At 34.4% G+C, this 19,002-nt stretch overlaps 1 long non-coding RNA gene across 1 annotated transcript; it reads right to left on the minus strand.

Annotated features, from left to right (window-relative positions):
• Nucleotides 1–277: 277 nt before the first annotated feature.
• On the minus strand, nt 278–12,643 carry LOC125659362 (uncharacterized). Its single transcript, XR_007364039.2, has 2 exons — nt 12,439–12,643; nt 278–783 (listed from the first exon to the last, which is right to left on the minus strand). It is a non-coding gene; the product is annotated as an uncharacterized LOC125659362 (long non-coding RNA).
• Between the last annotated feature and the right edge of the window lie 6,359 nt (nt 12,644–19,002).

Here is a 19,002-nt window from a genome sequence, read left to right on the forward strand (position 1 = left end):
TGTAATTTTCTAAACAAGAGAACATGATATACATTAAATTTGAAAATTTTACGGGGGGGGGGGGGGGGGGCGCCGACTGCGCCACCCCTTAATTCACCACTTTAATACGCGATCGGATACATGCATGTATACAATGAACATGTGTATATACTGGTATATCAAAACAGTCGTTGAGGATGAAGTTAATTGATAAGTGACAAATTAACATATGGCCCTGACAGGCATGTGGTGTCTCGTGTTAATCTCATGTATTTGTGAATGAAAAAAAATCCAGAAATTCCAAGCGTATAGGAGTTTATTAATAATGATCTAGAAAAACTGAAATATGCATCGTACGAAAATAACACGGTAACCCTTCAGATATCAAATCTACACAGAATGTACATTTGTATACTGTCGATATTATAGTACACTACATCAAAGTCCCTCAAGTTCATTTCTTTATTAATTACTTTTGTTATAAATCCGGATTTCCAATGAGGGATATATATTTTTTGTCATAGATTTTCCAATAAATCTGACCGAGTCCCGGTTCCGAGGCTTATGTTATCAAAAAGACATTGAGCAGCTACACTGTGACAAGTACTGGGTACAGATAAGCGTACAGTCTTCGTATCCGCCATCATAATCCTTGACGATGCCCTTCTCCATCACACATTTGTTCATGCACTGACTGAATCGGAATCTACACTGGTTGCTGCAGATGATATTTTGGATGCCCAGACCATGTGACTGATGGATAAGGACTGTTAACGACAGTAGAGCTATCACTGCTAATTTATTCTGAAACAAAAGAAAATAAATATGATATTACATAATTGACATAATTCAGAAATTATCTCCGCGTATGAGGAATTTGTTGAAGAATTGACCTAGATGTTGAGAGATTTTGTTGGAAAATAAAAAGCGAATCAAATGAAATATCGGGGATTAATAAGATTGCGGTTTCACATGTGAAGAAATAGATCCGATTTGCTAATTTGTATACAGCCGCCGTTTCGAATTCTGGTAGATATTTCTTACAAAGGAATACATAATATTAATGAAACTTCGAAATACACAAATAACTTTGTCGCCTAGATCTTTGTTACCGTGGTATGAATTTGACCTACATATCGGTAGAATAGATTTGATACAAAATAAATGAACACTGCTTTAATTCCAGCTTGCCATTTAGATTTGAAAATACGAAGTATCTGAAGGTAATTGAGTCTGCAACGTGAAAAATAGTTTAAAATAAGGTTTCATATCTTTTAAAATGCGTTTTTCAAACCTTTATCAAACTTGCTATTTTCAGGGTTTGTCTCTTTTTGATACAGGGGGCATTGGATGTACATGTATAAATAATTGGTCCAGCACATCCTCTTTGATATTTCTAAGTGGTCATTTCTAGAAAAAATGTTAGTTTTCTTACAAAACTTTCCAGTGTGGCTATATAGGATTTTCGTTTTAGTTCCTTTATGTGGAAAGCGACGTATGTGCAGATAACATACGTGTCACCATTAACGCGTCATAGGAAATTCAATGATGCATGGCTATGATCTTACCGATCCAAATGCACGTGTTGTGATCGGTCTTTCAATATCAAATGTTTTGTTATACACTAATGAATGATTCTTTCATATTCTTCTCTCAAAACTCGTTTCTTCCCTCGCTAGTTTTTTTTTTTTTTAAATCTAGTTCACAGTCTCGTTTGCAATGGATTATGGCAGTCTTCGAGCTATCTTTATAACAACTACTTCATGTATTTGTAGAAATAACTGTTCTGTTGTTCAGTTAAGTAAAAAAAAAACCCACCACAATGTTGTAATTCATACTTTACTAGTGAGAAATTATTCTATAAAGTGTTGTTCAAGAACTTTTCAACATACATGTATTTGTATTTATAAAATTCCGTTGTAATAAATGCGACGCTGTTAGTCGACTGCACGTATCCATCAATATAACTGTTTATATAAAACAGTTATTTTGAGGAAGCCTATTTCCCTTGGCTTTGCCTCATTGAAAAAGCCTTGCTCTCTGGGAAGTGGTATCTTGCCGACTTCCTCAATAATATAATATTGGCTGGCTAATAATTAAACTCTTACATGCTCAAGAAATTAAAAGGGAACTAGCAAAAAACAAAATGGCTCATTACTCAAATGATGGGTGTTTGGATGATAAGACAATAGGTGACACGACACATTCATTGACTTATCAAGGATTTCGATATTCCAATTCCTAACTTCAACTGCATATGTCCAGGATTTTCACGAGCTTTTTCACCAAATAGTTCATTCACAATAATTTTCTAAGAACAATTTAAAAGTCTCTGCACTCAAAATGTGTTTGTAAGATTCCCATTGCTAAAGGCAATATTACTTAATCTTGTTTCCAACCTGCAGATTCATTAATGGAAGCAGGCATCCGTTTGGTAGGGGAAAATGTCCGATTTTGTGAAAGGTAGGCTTAGGCTTACAATATTTGGTTTCTATACTTTCAGATCATGTTGTGAGGAGAACGTGGAGCTTTATTCACTCAAGAAAATATTCCCCGAGAGCAACACCCGAGGAGAAAAATGAATTTTAGAGAGCGAACAAAGCTTCACAAGCACCCGTAACATTCACTCTGTGAATTGCTTATCACTCCGAATTAATAATCTACATTAAGGTTTTCCCCCTCATATGTTTCCATTTGTAACAAAAATCTGTGTGGACTTCAACTTTGACACATGTACATGGTCTTTGTTTCTGTAGCATTGATGTTTCAACTACGAAGAAGTTCGAGGGATTCTGTTTCGTGTGGCATGCCTTTCATCGGCAATACTCTACTGGAGTGCATTATTTTCCAGACTATTTAAAACTTGATATGATAGTGTTCTCCGTTACATATTAAGTCAATGGTTGAAATGCACGGATTGTTTCCACCCAGCGGGAGCTATGAAAAGTTAACAACTAATAGCAGTATATAGTCGCTGTGCATGATAAATTTTCTATGGAAATATCGTATATTTGGTACGAAATGGTTATCATTTAACGTATCGTGAAATCTCGACATGATTTTCCACACGGGAATTTCAGTGATCACAGGATTCTCAAACTTGGGCTATTAAATAAATGTTTAATGTCCACATCATATGAAGTACTGTAAAGTATTGCAATCATCCATATGTAGCTGTGGGATTGAACCCGCGGCTCTTCTGAGTACTTGCATAATTAGAATTATCATTCAATAAATTTCAATAAAATTCGCAATCGGGATAAAGTAGTTTAATTCCTGATGACGAATCCTGTGGGTCTACAAAGCGTTCAACAATGATTTAGAGCACAGCAATGAGTAGCATTTATGACTTTGTTAAAAAAAAAAAAAAAAAAAAGGAAACTTATACATGGTATATTTTTATTTTACACAAATTTACAACCTTTATTACCCTTACGTGTCGTGTGCTTTACGAGTGACGTCACAATATACCTATACACATATAATCACGCTCACCCCAGGAATGAGAATAAAATACCAGCTCTCCAATTTAAAGCACACAAGTAACACAGATTTTCTTCTTCTTTTTAAATTTGAGATCAGGGTATGAAAAGTTTTTTTATTTTTTTTTTATTTTTTTTTTTTAGACATTCTGCGTCGTTAAGTAAAAGGTTCTTGGATAAAAGCAATTTTGAGGATGGATGTTGTGTTTAATATCAGAATTTTCAGGGTGACCGCATCCGTATGTACTTAGAAAAATTGCTGACAAAAATATTCTACAGGAACCTTGAGACTAATCCGTTCTATTACATAACACGCAAATATAATGTATCGCCTGGGAATATACGCAGAAAATATAATGTATCGCCTGGGAATACGCAGAAAATATCTAACGTTTCCCCTGTCTGGTCAGAAACCATTATTTTATCTTCCTTAATTATTCTGTTTCCATTTGGATTGACGTTTGGTTCATATGTCTTTTTAGAAGTAGATTTTCAGTGCAGCGATGACAAGTGGAATTCAGATTTGGGTCAAGGCCTTTTATCTGATGTTTCAAAGCTGTGATATTACATACATGATCAGATATAGTCAATCTCCTCTTTGTTCCCGGTAGAAAAGGAGAGAGAAGAAAATGTCTACTGAATTCAGGGTCAGCATGTTTAAAGTAATGGTCAATAATGATAACATTCTAAATAGTGTTGAAACAATACCATTTCATATTTCATTCTCATACTTGGTACAGAATCGGCAAATAAAACGAGATAAACCAAAGACTCGATTTCTGGTTCAAAAAGTCACAGCTGTGAAGGAGAAACTTCAAACTTACTGTGCGGCTACACATGCCAGACGTGATGTAAATGAAATGTCGATTCTAAAAAAAAAATTCTAAAGAACTTTTTGTTAACTTGAAAGATTTCTCAGATCAACAACATCAAAACCTATTACTTTTCAACACAAGACCTTGTTCTGCGTATGGTCAGTTTTTAAATCAAGGGAAGCTACTGACAAACAAGTTGATGGTACAGGGGTTTCAGCAGTCTCGTTTAAAGACAGCATTTCGCAAATTCTATGGTCGTTATAACGATCTAGTTTGTCAATACAACCTATCATTGGGTCAAATGCTGTCTGACATGTTTCATGCCGATTGTTAGACCGTTCGTGGCACACTGATTTTTACTACGAATAACTCCGTTTACTTGATCAAGATATAGGGCTTATGGTGGGTGTGACAGGTCGACAGGGGATGCTTACTGTCGGAACCGTCCCTTTATAAAACCCTTCTGAGAGACACCTATGATATTTGTTAGTACTTTCTTTAAACGATTTGCTATGGCACTAAAACCAATTTTGTAATCAACATTAATAATGATATTGGTCGCCAATTTTTTTATATAGCGTCTATCTTTTTCTTCTTTGGGAATGCAAGTTATTACACCTTGGCATTGAAATTAAAAGACAAATTGCTGATTTTAAAAATAATGCAAAGTACATCATGAATTGTTGAGTCCAAATCAATGTAGAAAATGAACTCTAGTTCTTATGTTAAATTTTTATATCAAGTTTTGAAGGAAAAGGAGTTCATAGCCCCACAACTCAAAAGAGAGAAGTGGGAAGCTTATCTCAGAAAAAATGTTGGGAATTTCATTATATGAATAGATCTTTATGCACAAAAGAAACAAAATTAATTTATTTTCAATACCGTATTCTTATGTGTTATATACATGTAGCTACAAACTCTTTCCTTCGCAAACTTAAATTTGTAGATAATGACTTGTGTTCATTTTGCAAAAGTGAAAGAGAAACAGTAACTCATATTTTTTATGACTGGGTGTATGTATCTGCCTTCTGGAGAGATTTTGTGAAATGGTACAATGCATTTGTCAAAGGTTATAAAATCATAAAAAGAAGTGTGTTACTAGGCAATATTGATGGAAGTTGTTTGGAAAATTTTCTTTTGTTAGCAAAAAGCACATTTATTACTCCAGATCACGGGACTCAAAACCCAAATTGTCAGATGCAATTAATTTGTTTAAATACTATAGAAATTTAGAAAAATGTTGTCAAAATGTATTTCATAGCAAATCCAAAATACTTGGTAAATGGGCATTGTATGATAATATAATGGACAAGTAGTTTGTTGAAAATCATAATACATTTATATGAAAAATAAAATAATTACCTTTATCTTTGAATGTGTATGTGTATATATGTATGTTTATGTGTGTATATATATTTATGTGTGTATGTATGTTTTATACATGTATATATCATATATACAATTCACTGTTATTGTTGATACAGAAGGTGCACAGAGTAATTGCAAGTGTGAATGAGCGAGTGTAGATTATACAGTTTGAATGTTTGTATGTATAAATATAAATGTGTTGAAAATACAAAAATAAAACATTTTTTTAAAAAGTAGGTAGGTAGGTAGGTAGGTAGAGAGATAAATAGGTAAGTAATTCCCTGTCCGATAAACTAAAATTTATTTCATAGTTTGCATAGGAAGGGATGAAAGCGGGGGTGTCCCTCTAGAGCGAGACTTCAAGAGGGTGTTATGGCTCTAGAGTGAGTCTTCCCCCTGGGGGTAAAGTTTATTCTATAGCATGTCTGCTGGGGGGAGGCTCACTCTAGAGCGAGACTACCTGGGGGAAGGCTCACTCTAGAGCCAGACTTCCGTGGGGAAGGCTCACTTTAGAGCCAGACTTCCGCAGGGGGGAAGGCTCACTCTAGAGCCAGACTTCCGCGGGGGGAAGGCTGGCTCTGGGGGGGGGGGGGAGTCTCACTCTAGAGCCAGACTTCCGGGGGGAAGTCTCACTATGGGGGGGAAGTCTCACTATGGGGGGAAGTCTGGCTCTATAACACCGGTAAAGGGCTGCAAAATCTAGGCCTATGCTTGGCGCTTACGGGCTTTGAGCATGGAGGGATCTTTATCGTGCCACACCTGCGTTCTCATCCGAAGGACCGCCCCTTTAATCGCCTCTTGCAACAAGCAAGGGGTACTGAAGACTTGCATGTATTCTAACCCAGATTCCCACAAACAGAACCTAATTAGGTGTGTGTGTGTGTGTGTGTGTGTGTGTGTGTGTGTGTGTGTGTGTGTGTGCAAAAATCATTAATTTAAAGTTAGAAGTCGCTAATATTAGTTTTGCTGTGGAAATATAAAAAAGAGGAAGGATACTCGGCCCATTGGTATAATACCCGTGACTTGGTATCTACATGTATATCAAATATAATCTTGAATTTTTACAATTAGTCCCTCTTTCTTTCATGTCCACACCCGGGCATATTACAGATGATTTAGCTTATGTCGATATTTCTAGATCCTCACGTAAGCTGTACTCATTTAGTCGTCCTCCATTTTTTGACATAATCGTTGAAAGTTATATTATTGTTGCTATGGAACCAGGATAACTTCATGGAAATACTAGAAGACTGTAAGTTTATGATTTTCTGGGAATAAAACAACTCTCCCCTAAACATTGCGCTTCCATATTTGACACTGAGATGTCTTTCTGTGTCACGATAAAAACACTAATCCTCTCAAAGTGGAAATGAAAACTGTTTGCACTTTGTGTGCCACCGACTACTATATAAAGAACCCCCTTTTAATGTCGTTTTATTGTCTTTTTCATTTCCAGTTAATTATTTAAGACGTAAACGTCAGTCTTGTAGTATGGGAGGCATAAAGATAATGGAGACAGGGGAATCATTTGCATTATAGGTTATTCCTTTTACGCAAAAAATGTCCCAAGATTCCATTGTTCTATATTCCCCATCATATAAACGAACTACAGTAAAACTAGGTTGCAGCGAATTTCTGGGGCCCTGCTGATTTATTCTTAATGTCCGTAATTCGCAATATCGGTACGAGGAATTATTTCTACAATTTATGAAGAATGAGAAGAGCATCCGACAAAGCATTATGATAGAATGATCCCGGAATTTCCATCACCTTTCAGAATACAATGATCATGCAGAACAACGACAGTACCTACATTGTGTTTCATGTTATTAAACCAGTACAACATTTTCATAATTGACAGAAACTGTGGAAACGTTACAGATCAGGGCCATTATTCACAAAATATCTTACGACTAAGCTAAACAAATAATTCTGTCTGATAACCAAATACCGACCATAAGATCATTTAGTATGTATTCAAGTTTTATAAATCATGGATGTACTTTACATATTAATTAAGAAAATCTACAAGAAATAAAAAAATTAAAAAAATTACAGTGTTCGTGAATTTTGATCTTAGTCGTAATTTTCTATAAATGATCATATATTTATAGTTTTACTTACAAACGGTACATTATACTGGTATATCCATCTAGTACAATGTATAGTATATACAATTATATCTTAATCTAATGTCTTTTCGCTTTTACGGGTTACATCTTTGCAATTTTCAATAAATGTCCATATATCTATACTTTTAAAGCTATATTAGCTGTCATTGTGGTGTTGTAAGGTTTTGTTTTACAGTTGTGATTTACTGTTTCAATGACAGACAAAAATTAAGGTTTATCAACTTGTTGTTAATATTTGTAATGGAAAACCTATTTAGAGGCTCTGAATGAAGAAAAATTAAATTATTGTCTTCCTGTACAAAAACAAAATACTTCTATATAATGCTATATATTCAATAAAACCGAAATCTTTATTTTGATAACATCTTAAACTTATTTTCAATTTTATTAAAAATTATGTTCAAAGTTACATAAAAAACTATCATAATACCAAATTTTTACAACGAAATAAATTTTTCAGATTTAGAGCTATTATTGCTTTAATGTACTTACAAACTGTATATCATACTGGCATATTTATCTATTAAAAAGAAATTACATTGTACACAATTATACATATTTAAATGTATATAGTCTAATGCCTTTTCGTTGAGGGGGCAATTCCTCGATTTTAAAACAAGGGGGTACTGCATTAGGACTTTCTTGATTTTGTGTGTACCCACTGTACATGGGGGTTATATTTAGATGTGAATTTATATCATTATACTTTCATGTAAAATACTCGAACCTGATGGTCGAGAAGCATTTGAAAAAAAACCCCATATTGTTACCCTCAGAGAACAGAAAACACGCGCCCCAGGGTGATAGTATCTAGCAACGGGTAACAGTACTTGACAACGGGTGATATTACAAAAAATTATCACATGCGTCAAATTTATGTGCGTACGGTTCGCCGTAGATTGCTAGACGACGTCGTTTGAGCGTTTGTAATAAACGCGAGTACCCGCATCGAAATACGAAATATCGCATGACAGTGATTGATCAAATGTCAACAGACGCAAGTTTTTCTGCTTTCCAGTTTACATAACATTCAGTATAATAAAACAAATATTGCATGTAGTTGAGGGTAACATTGAAATTTTCACCCCTCGAGAAACCATTGTCAACCTCAGCTACGCCTCGGTTGACAATGGTTTTCTCGGGGTGAAAAATTTCAATGTTACCCTCAACTACATGCAATATTTATATAAGATTGTTTATATATCATAAAATATAAATGTACTTTTATTTGATTGTATATTGTTGAACGTTCCTTTCGAGAATTTTTCACTGATATGTAGACGTCCGAAATTGAAAGCAGATGGTGTGTTAAATACAATAATGCATCTATATCATATTGTACTTCTATTATGATTAGATATGATATCATATTATCTTATTGTAAGTATGATCAGTATTCTCTAGAAATAGTTATTTGTTATATGGTTGTAAGTGTCGTTTTTGTTAGCGCCATTTTGAAATCAAATGACTCAGTAAATACGATCCCGACTGAAATAAACTTACCATATCGAAATGATTTTTGTCCGTAACATGTATTTTGAACAGTAAAGTCAAAGATAACCTTTGCTTTATTCTTTATATGATTTACGGGATTGATCGCTGTTCGTTGTCTTCGTTTTTCCATCAATGGATTAAAGAAAGAGCTTTCTAATTAGAATTGGGGATTTGACGATATCTCTTACTTTTTAGAGATATCTTCAAATAATTACAATACTTATTTGAGTTCGAGATGTGATATAGTTTGGCGCCCCATGCGGTATCGTGGATGAGGATGACGTCATCGGGAGGAATGAATGACTTATCAAGTAGTCGGATATTTAAGAAATGAACATCACTTTTGAGCTATTCATGGTCAATATGAACGGATTTGGATTTGAGGCAAATTCTGTGAATCGCGCTAGCGATTCACAGAGAATTTGCCTCATATCCAAATCCGTTCATATTGACCATGAACAGCTCAAAGGTGATGTTCATATCTTATATTTATATTCATTTACTACAACACCGTTTGTTTACATTGCATAAAACAAACTCCTAGCCTCTGTCACAGTAGTTATTGTGACGTACGTCAACACATAGACATGACGTCACATTTCGTCTCGCCCTTTCTTTCAGCTTTTATCAACAATATGCAAGGTGCACTGTATTTTGGAGGTAGGAGACTGCAAGATTGGGATGGTAATCCACGTAAGTTTACAATCTTAATCCAAAGGTGTGGCTTGCGAGATCTTTGTAACAGATGTTCTATTTTTTCCCCCAAACCATTCCGCTCTCTCGGTCGCGTGCTTTAAGCTAGTTCATAGTCAATGTAAACGGATTGTGTCGCGCGCTGAAATTGGTTGGTTCATAGAGGAAAATGTGATTTGTAATATAAATATACACTAGTAAAAATATTTCTGATTTTTGCTGTTTTTGAAGAATTTAAAGGTTACGTCTGATTTAAATAGTATTTGAGCTTTCTCATTGTAGTATAGCATGCATTTTGTCGATTCATCACCAGAAAGGCCAAAGTATAGATGGAGAAAGTGAAGATAACGACCAGTGATTAATCTTATAAATCCCATAAAAAAAATTCAAGATTGAGAGTAGGGCGCACAGGAACCCCTGGAAATAAATACATAAATGAATTATTTCTTTTATAGAAAGTATCTATTTTTTAAATTAGCCACACGTCATTAAATCTGATTCTATAACCCGGTCAATGCTTAATGGTCATCTATATCGAAGAAGAAGCACCCCTGTGAGCGTTGTACATATAATGAAGTATACGATTAATCTGAAACATCGATAATATAAATCAAAATTGACTCCTAACAGTATATTAGCTTAGTTAACACCAACAAAGCCATCGTGTAATTGGTTTTATCTCTGCAGCATACAAAATGAGTTCTTATTGCAAGACAGACTTCTACATATACAATCGTCTAAATAACGAGGAACAGTAAAATTCCATTAACTTTGTCCACATGGAATTTGATCAATATCACTATAAAGTTATCTGCTTTTCTTCATCTACTGGATATTATGCTGACAATAATATCCCAAAAATTATTTTATGTTGAAATGATTCGTATTAGTATTGCAAATATTTTTTTTGGTACATTATGACAGTTTTTACATCAAAGCGGTGCTTATCAAATATGTTACTGGGGAAATTACATAACGAGCATGCCATGTACAATTTCCTTGGGAGTTAACGAATTTCAAAGTTTTATATTTTTACTTTAAAGGGACATGGACACGTTTTGAACCGAAAATTTTCAAATTTCATTTTTCCATTTTTAATGTTTAGTATGCTTAACTAAGGTATTTCTAATGGTTACCAAAATTTAAATATCAGTTGTCAAGATATATGAGAGATACAGAGCTCACAACTTTTTGTCATGCAAACAAGGCTTGTGCCATGTTTTTGTTTACATAGGTTAAATATACAAGTAAAAATTCGTTTAAAGCAGATTTTTTTTAATTCACAAGTTCATTCTGAATACAACTAAATATTTTCTAGTGTTTGGCACATCTCATTTTCTTTTAAACATGCTATTTGCAAAAGCATGGAACGAACCTTGTTTACATTTCAAAGAATTGCGAGTGTTGTATCACGCTTGTAACGCAACAACAGATATTCAAATTTTAGATGACCATTAGAAATACTTTAGCTAAGCATTGTAAACAATAAAAATGGAAAAATAAAATTTGAAAATTTTCCAGCTCAAATCGTGTCCATGCCCCTTTAAGAGAAACAATATTTTGATTATAGTGAATTTACGCTTGGATATACGAGTGGGGAAAGCAGGGGGTTTTTTTTGTTTGTTTTTTTAAATGTCTTGTGAAGACAACAAACAATAACCGATGTTGTATGATGTACGTGTACCTAGAGAGAACGAATAAAAATCCAAAGAAAGTAAAGATTTGATTTTGATTTGATTTGATGTTTTCCGCCACACTCAACAATTTTTCAGTTATATGGTGGCGCCCAGTTTTTGTTGGTGGAAGAGAGAACCCAGATACACTGCACCTGGGAAGAGACCACCGACCTTCCGAAAGTACACTGGGAAACTTTCTCACTTAAAGAAAGTAAAGAAAAACAAAACAAAATAACCATATTTCTTAGAAACATATATCAGCTATGTAGTGTGCAAGCGTAACTAGTATATCTGAGATCAAATGCTATTTTGAATTTGAAATAGTTTATGTGGTTCAATAATGTTTAGCTATAAGTTGCCAATTTTGTATCTGGTATTGCCGACTATCTTTTTTTTTTTTTTTTTTTTTATCTATGAAGCAATTTTGTTTGACTATCATAATAATATCACAGCGAATCTGATTGTCCATTATACGGTAATCACACTATTAAATGAAAATTATTGTAATGTCGAACACTGCATCTAAAATATAATTTTCTTCTCTCAATACGCGTGCTGAATTAACGAACTAAATGCCACATTTGCTCTATCATTGAGATCATTAGATATAATTAGATTTTGATAGAAATGAAGCATTTAATTGTGGATATAAAATCCAGGGAAACCCCGTGTGTGGCATATTGTATCATCACAGTGAGAAGAGAAATGCAAAGTTATGTTTGAACATTTATGTTTGGAAAATTAGTCAAGATTAAATAGAAAATATTTACAGAAAACTAACAATTAAATTCATCCTTACCATCTTTTCTCTTCACAACTTTTGTTTCCCTGCCAGATGAGAGCACCACAATGATGGAAGCGTGGACCTGACGTTGAATTTAAGTCAATTTCATAACCCAATGCAGACGCTGGGTTGTCAACGCAAATTATCATAATAACGATTCCAATTCTCCAAAGACCCATTCAAATTTCCCAAGATGTGAAATGGCTCGGTCCGATTGTAAATTTTCCTACGCCACTTCTCTATTCGTCATCTCGTGTCTTGCGTGTTGGCCAGTCCCTTAAGTTTATTTTTTTCATGTGTCGTAAATAAGCTTTAGGATGTCATATTGCCATCCTGTTTGGTATTTCAGGGGGAAAATGGGTTTTGGGTCAAATGTCTCTGTCTTCATTTCCCTTGTCAAGATTTGCACTACTACAGCTGCAGAATACATTTATTTCTCAGTGCACATCTTGTTTTTTTCGTCGTTTGTCTATTTTTTTGTCTCAGCCCTTTTCGTTCTTGAACTAATTTATGACTTTTAAAATGAAGACATTTAGGACTGAATTAACAAGCTTATTTTCAATATTGAATACCAAAAACAATGGACGCCCCAAAGATCAAAAGAGACTGCGTTTCTTCAATAGTACTTGTACTGAGCTTACCATATCCATTTAAAATAAAGATTGGCTTGATAAACAAAGCAAGATTGTCTCTGTATCCCTTTCCCCTTGTCGTTAATTTTTCTCTTTTCCGATACAATTTAGTCAAGCGTCTGTACGTTTGTTTAATATACATGTGTGTTTGTTTGAACCTTTCTTGTTTTTACATATATTTGAAATAACTGTTATCATGAACAATGAAGATGTACGGAATAATTGACATGTACATTTCTAAAGAGACATTCAACACGATCCTTTATTTACCCTGGAGAAGGAACGAAATCACCCCCTTCTCTTTAATCATTCAGATACATAAAATGACATCACCATTAACTTGATTGAATAGTTTCCGTATGGAATTCGAATACTACTTGTAACAGTTATACATAACATGCATCTTAATCTGTATCCAAGCATAAGGACAGATATCTTTGTGTATCATCAAACATGCACAATTATACATTTTTTTCAACAAAGAAATAATATATATTTTTTCCATTGAATAAAAATCATATTTTCTTAGTGTGAAAATAACTGATTGTGACGTCGTGTTGTATATTACTATACTGAAATAAACATGTTCTAAATCCAAAACAATTGCAATAAACAGAAAAGTCAGTGCTTTGTAGTTGAATTACAAGAAATGTATACACAGCGTTCTCTTCAGTACCTGTAATATAGTACAATACAAGTTTTATAATCAGTGAAACTATAAGTTAATTTACAGCAACATTTCGGGAAAACATTAAGCAAGTAACATAAACTAAACAAAACATATCTGAATAATCTACAAAAAAAACAGTGAGAGCCGATGTTTCGTGTTAGTCACACAGACACAGTCACATAGATTAAAGAAAACATAACTTGCATATGGTGGGGCAATAACCACGACAAAACTAGTATTTTCATGTCCATGTGTACTATCTACAAAAGGCAGCAAGAATCGGTTTCACAGGGTAATTGTTGATCCATTTCATATACATGTATATATATATACATGTATACCCATGTGCATCTTCAATATCTATGAATTAGAAATTGCAAGTACAACCATTGAAACACGCATGTAAATAGTTGTGAGTTTAACATTCGTGGAATGTTGCACAAAAGTTTACAGTTTGGACATTTACATGTAAAACTTATACGGTACCAATAATAATTGCGATATGGGTGACAAAAACAACCATTGGTACATGTATAAACATGCAAGTATCTGTACATGTATATCAGAAGCAAATCACGCCTGAAATATATCAGAGAATATCGAGACCAGTTGTATTTTTTTTAATGAAAGACCATATGTTCTGAAGTTTTCTAATCTATTATCAACTCAAGATATGAAAATATTAATAAATCTATGATTTTATTGCTCATATTTTTGAGACTGTCTGTTGTTCTTCGTAATTGTTCTTCTGCTATCTCTTAAACGTATTACTATTATGTTTATTTATACATACATTGTATATTATGTTCCCCTCTGGTATCTAAGAAAGCTGTATTATTCCATATATGAACCTCTGACGATTTTTCTTGCATGTATTATATTTATTGTACCTCATGTGCCGTCTACCTCATGTGCCGTCTAACAAGGTTTGAGCGAATAAATTGAATTGGATTGTAGGGGAAGTGGCACTATGTGTGACGTTTAGGACATTAGCAGCAAGGTTCTTTGTCGTACCAACGTGAAGGTCATATCCGAAAACCACGCGACTCGAACTTCCGAATGTCGAGCGTTTGGCGATGGTACAGTTACTACTTATGTAAACGTCTAAAGTTTAACGCGGTCAAGGCACAAGCGGGGATGAAATCTACTGAAAATCTTCATGAATCTTCGGAAGATGAAAATAAGTTAAGTATATAAGCAGCATTGATCTCCAAATACATATCAAACAAGAAAAGTCCAGACAATGTCAGTTTCGCCATTGAATTTATAGAGCATTTTAGAACCGTGTATGTCATTTCATTCTGAGATCTTCGATGGATACCCGATGAACTTTCTTATGCTGTTCGTTATCTTCGCCTTTCACGTAAATGAGAGATATAAAATGGACTTAACGGGAAAGTATCAATAATATCTTACATGGAAATCCGGAAAGCAATTTCACTGTTAAACGTTCTGTATCAAATAGGATCTGGCTGCATAGCACAAATAATAAAAACAAAGTCTTTGACATACAATTTACCAGGAAGTTACAGAACTGTATATGAACGAATGCAATACATAATGAAATACTTAGAAAAAACAAACATTTGATACTGTTTCCTGCAATTTTTTAAAGATGAATTTATTGGATATTTGATTTGGGTGCATATCTTAGAAGATGGATGCCAGTTTTTCAATGCATGATAGCATCTGATTTATCAATCACACTAGTAGTTTTTTTTATCAAACGTCTCTAATATTGTCAAGGTCACCTCCATCCAATCCTATTTATTTCTAATACACTGAAATATTGGCAATCAAAATACAAAAAGACTATAAGTGGAATGTAGATTGATGACATTGAATATCTAGTGTCCCAATGTGCTGGTGATAATTTAGCAATCCTTGATGGGTCTGAAAAGTCACTTAAATCAACTGTTCTGTAAAATCAATCTTTGAAAACACACAGATTGATGGATTGGTAGCAAAGAATGCTCAAATATCAAACTGTAGAAGGAAATGGCTTTTTTTTTTTATTGAAAAGCAAATTATGAATTTCTAGACATTTTAAGGACTCGTTTTAATCGCAGACAAAAATCGAGATTTCTTTCACAATAAAGTGAATTTTGAGTAAAAATTTCGATTTTCTCATTTTGAAAAAAATGACGTAAAACTGGAGTTATAAACATGAACAGTGAAGATAACGCAGTGGTCAATCCAACAACAGTTTTGCAGCCATTATCAGTATTTTCGCATGAAATAGTTATTTTTTCGTGCATTTTTTTTTAAACAACAAAGTCATGCTCAAATGAAAATATGCTATGAAAGATTAAAGTCCTTATTTTTACTCCTCAGGAAAAACTGCTGTGAAAGAGAAACTTTAGACGGATTGTGCAACACCATATACAAAAAGTATAGACAGATGTGGATTCTCAAAACTTCCAAAGAACTTTAAGTAAATTTGAAATCACAAAACTTTTGCATTATTAACAGCATCAAAACATATGAATTTTGAACACGTTGTACAACCATTATTTACGATATATGAAATATTAGGATTTTGTACATCATAGACAGCTGCTTCTTCAATACAAATGGACTAGGAAATACCACAGTTGATATCAAAATTATGCTGGAGTTCCTCATTGACAATATCTATGTAGTCTTTCGAGACCATGTCTTGCAACACTGTGTTGGAATTCTCATGAGCACAGTAAGTACCCCTTTCTTAGAAAACCTTTCTTTGTATTTTCATGAGGCAGAATCTATTCAGAAATGTTTACACGAGAAGGCAACTTTGGCTGTCACATTCAACTCGACATTTTTATTTTATTAACCACATTTCATTCTTTAACAATATTTATTTTCACTCGTGCCTGTATGTTGATTCGGCATAACACAATGAATTCGAAATAAAGACGTGATAGAGGTTTCAGCAACTGTTTCAAATTTAGATATTTTACTGAACATAGTCTTTAACGGCAAACCATCAACTCAACTTAATGACAAACGAGATGATTTTAGCTTCTCCATCGTCAACTTCCCATATCTATGCATTGATACTCCATTAACGCTTATACATGTATAAAAGTGAATATAACAAAGACTGATCAATCTCACAATTCATATAAGCAATACAAAATAGAGAGTTGTTCATCCACGCTCCACTGGACACACCAGAAGTGGGATCAGGTGCCTAGGAGGAGTAAGCATCCCCTGTCGACCGGTCACACCCGCCGTGAGCCCTATATCTTGATAAGGTAAACGGAGCCATCTGCAGTCAAAATCAGTGTTCCAAGAACGGCCTAAAAATCGGTATGAAATACGTCAGACAACATCTGACCCAATGATAGGTTGCATTGGCAAACTAGATTGTAAACCAGAAGTGATAAAAGAATTAGATAGGTTACACGAGGAATATGTTTTGGTTCCAGCTGACAAAGCTTGTAACAACATTATCTTTGTAAGGCTCATTATTAGAACTACATTTTAAACGAACTTGGCATTGATTCCACTTTTGGTAATCGTACTTAAACCCCAACTGCCCTTTCAAAAGATGAAATTCTTCAAAACCATGCTTCAGTTTTAGACACATTTAATATCCCAGTCAATGGGTCGAATGAATATGAGTTACCGTACCTATACTGACTTCTTAAACTACATAAACCATTACAAAGATACATTGCTGGATCCAGTAAGTGCTCTACCAAGCCCCTATCTTTGCTCCTCACGAAAATATTAACAGCTGTGAAGGAAAGACTTTAAACTTACTGTGCGACTACGTATGCCAGAAGTGGTGTTAATCAAATGTGGATTCTAAAAAATTCTAAAGAAGTTTTAGTAAACGTGAAATCGCAAAACTTTTCCAAAATCAATAACATCAAAACCTATGACTTTCAACACTTTACATTACCATTCTTGTGTGGATCCGGGTTAGAATAGATCCTCAGTACCCCTTACTTGTCGTAAGAGGCGACTAAATGGACGGTCCTTCGGATGAGATCGCAAAAATCGAGGGCCCGTGTCACAGCAGGTGTGGCACGATAAAGGTTCCTCCCTGCTCAAAGGCCATAAGTGCCGAACATACATGTAGGCATAAATTTTGCAGCCCTTCACCGGCAATGGTAACGTCTCCACATAAGTAAAATATTCTCGAGAGGGACGAAAAACAATATTCAATCAATTAATAATTGCCATTCCTCACGATCAATTAAAGACTAGATTTTTGACATCATAGTCAGTTGCTTCTTCAACAAAAATGGAATTAGGAAATATTCATATCTAGTGATCAGTCATCCAAAAAATTACTTTGTTAAACACCAATCTGATTCCACACACAAGTATTCTGAAGTTGAAATAAAAATATGCTAGAGTTCCTCATTGACAATATCTTCGTGATCTTTGGTGATCAGGTCTACCAACAGTTTGTTGGAATTCCCATGGGCATGAATTGTGCTCCTTTGTTAGCTGACCTGTTTCTATATTCATATGAAACAGAATTTATTCAAAAACGTTTATGTGAGAAGAAAAATCTCTTGCTGTGGCCTTCAATTCGACATTTAGATGAATTGACGACGTTTTGTCTATTAACAATAATAACTTTCATTTATATGTCGATTCGATATATCCCTTTGAGCTCGAAATAAGATACACCACAAAATCGTCCACTATTGCTTCATACTTAGATATTTTATTGAAAGTAGACATTAACGGCAAACTGACAACTCAACTGTATGACAAACGAGATGATTTCATCTTCTCCATCGTCATCTTCCCATATTTATGTAGCAATATTCCATTATCACCTGAATATGGTGTTTATATCTCTCAACTGATTCGACACACAAGAGCTTGTTTTGCGTATAATCAGATTTTATATCGAGGCAAGCTACTGACAAACAGGTTGATGGTACAGGGGTTTCAACAATCTGGATTAAAGTCAGCATTTCGCAAATTCTATGGTCGTTATAACGATCTAGTTCATCAGTACAACCTATCATTGGGTCAAATGCTGTCTGACGTGTTCCATACCGATTGTTAGGTCGTTCTTGGTACACTGATTTTGACTACGGATAACTCCGTTTACCTGATCAGGATATAGGGCTCGCGGCGGGTGTGACCGGTCGACAGGGGATGCTTACTCCTCCTAGGCACCTGATCCCACCTCTGGTGTGTCCAGGGATCCGTGTTTGCCCAACTATCTATTTTGTATTGATTATAGGAGTAATGAGATTGATCACTGTTCGTTATCTTCACCTTTCATAACGACCATAGATTTTGTGAAATGCTTACCTTAAA

The sequence above is a fragment of the Ostrea edulis genome, chromosome 9 (assembly GCF_947568905.1).
Source record: "Ostrea edulis chromosome 9, xbOstEdul1.1, whole genome shotgun sequence".
In the NCBI taxonomy this organism is placed as follows: Eukaryota; Metazoa; Mollusca; class Bivalvia; order Ostreida; family Ostreidae; genus Ostrea; species Ostrea edulis.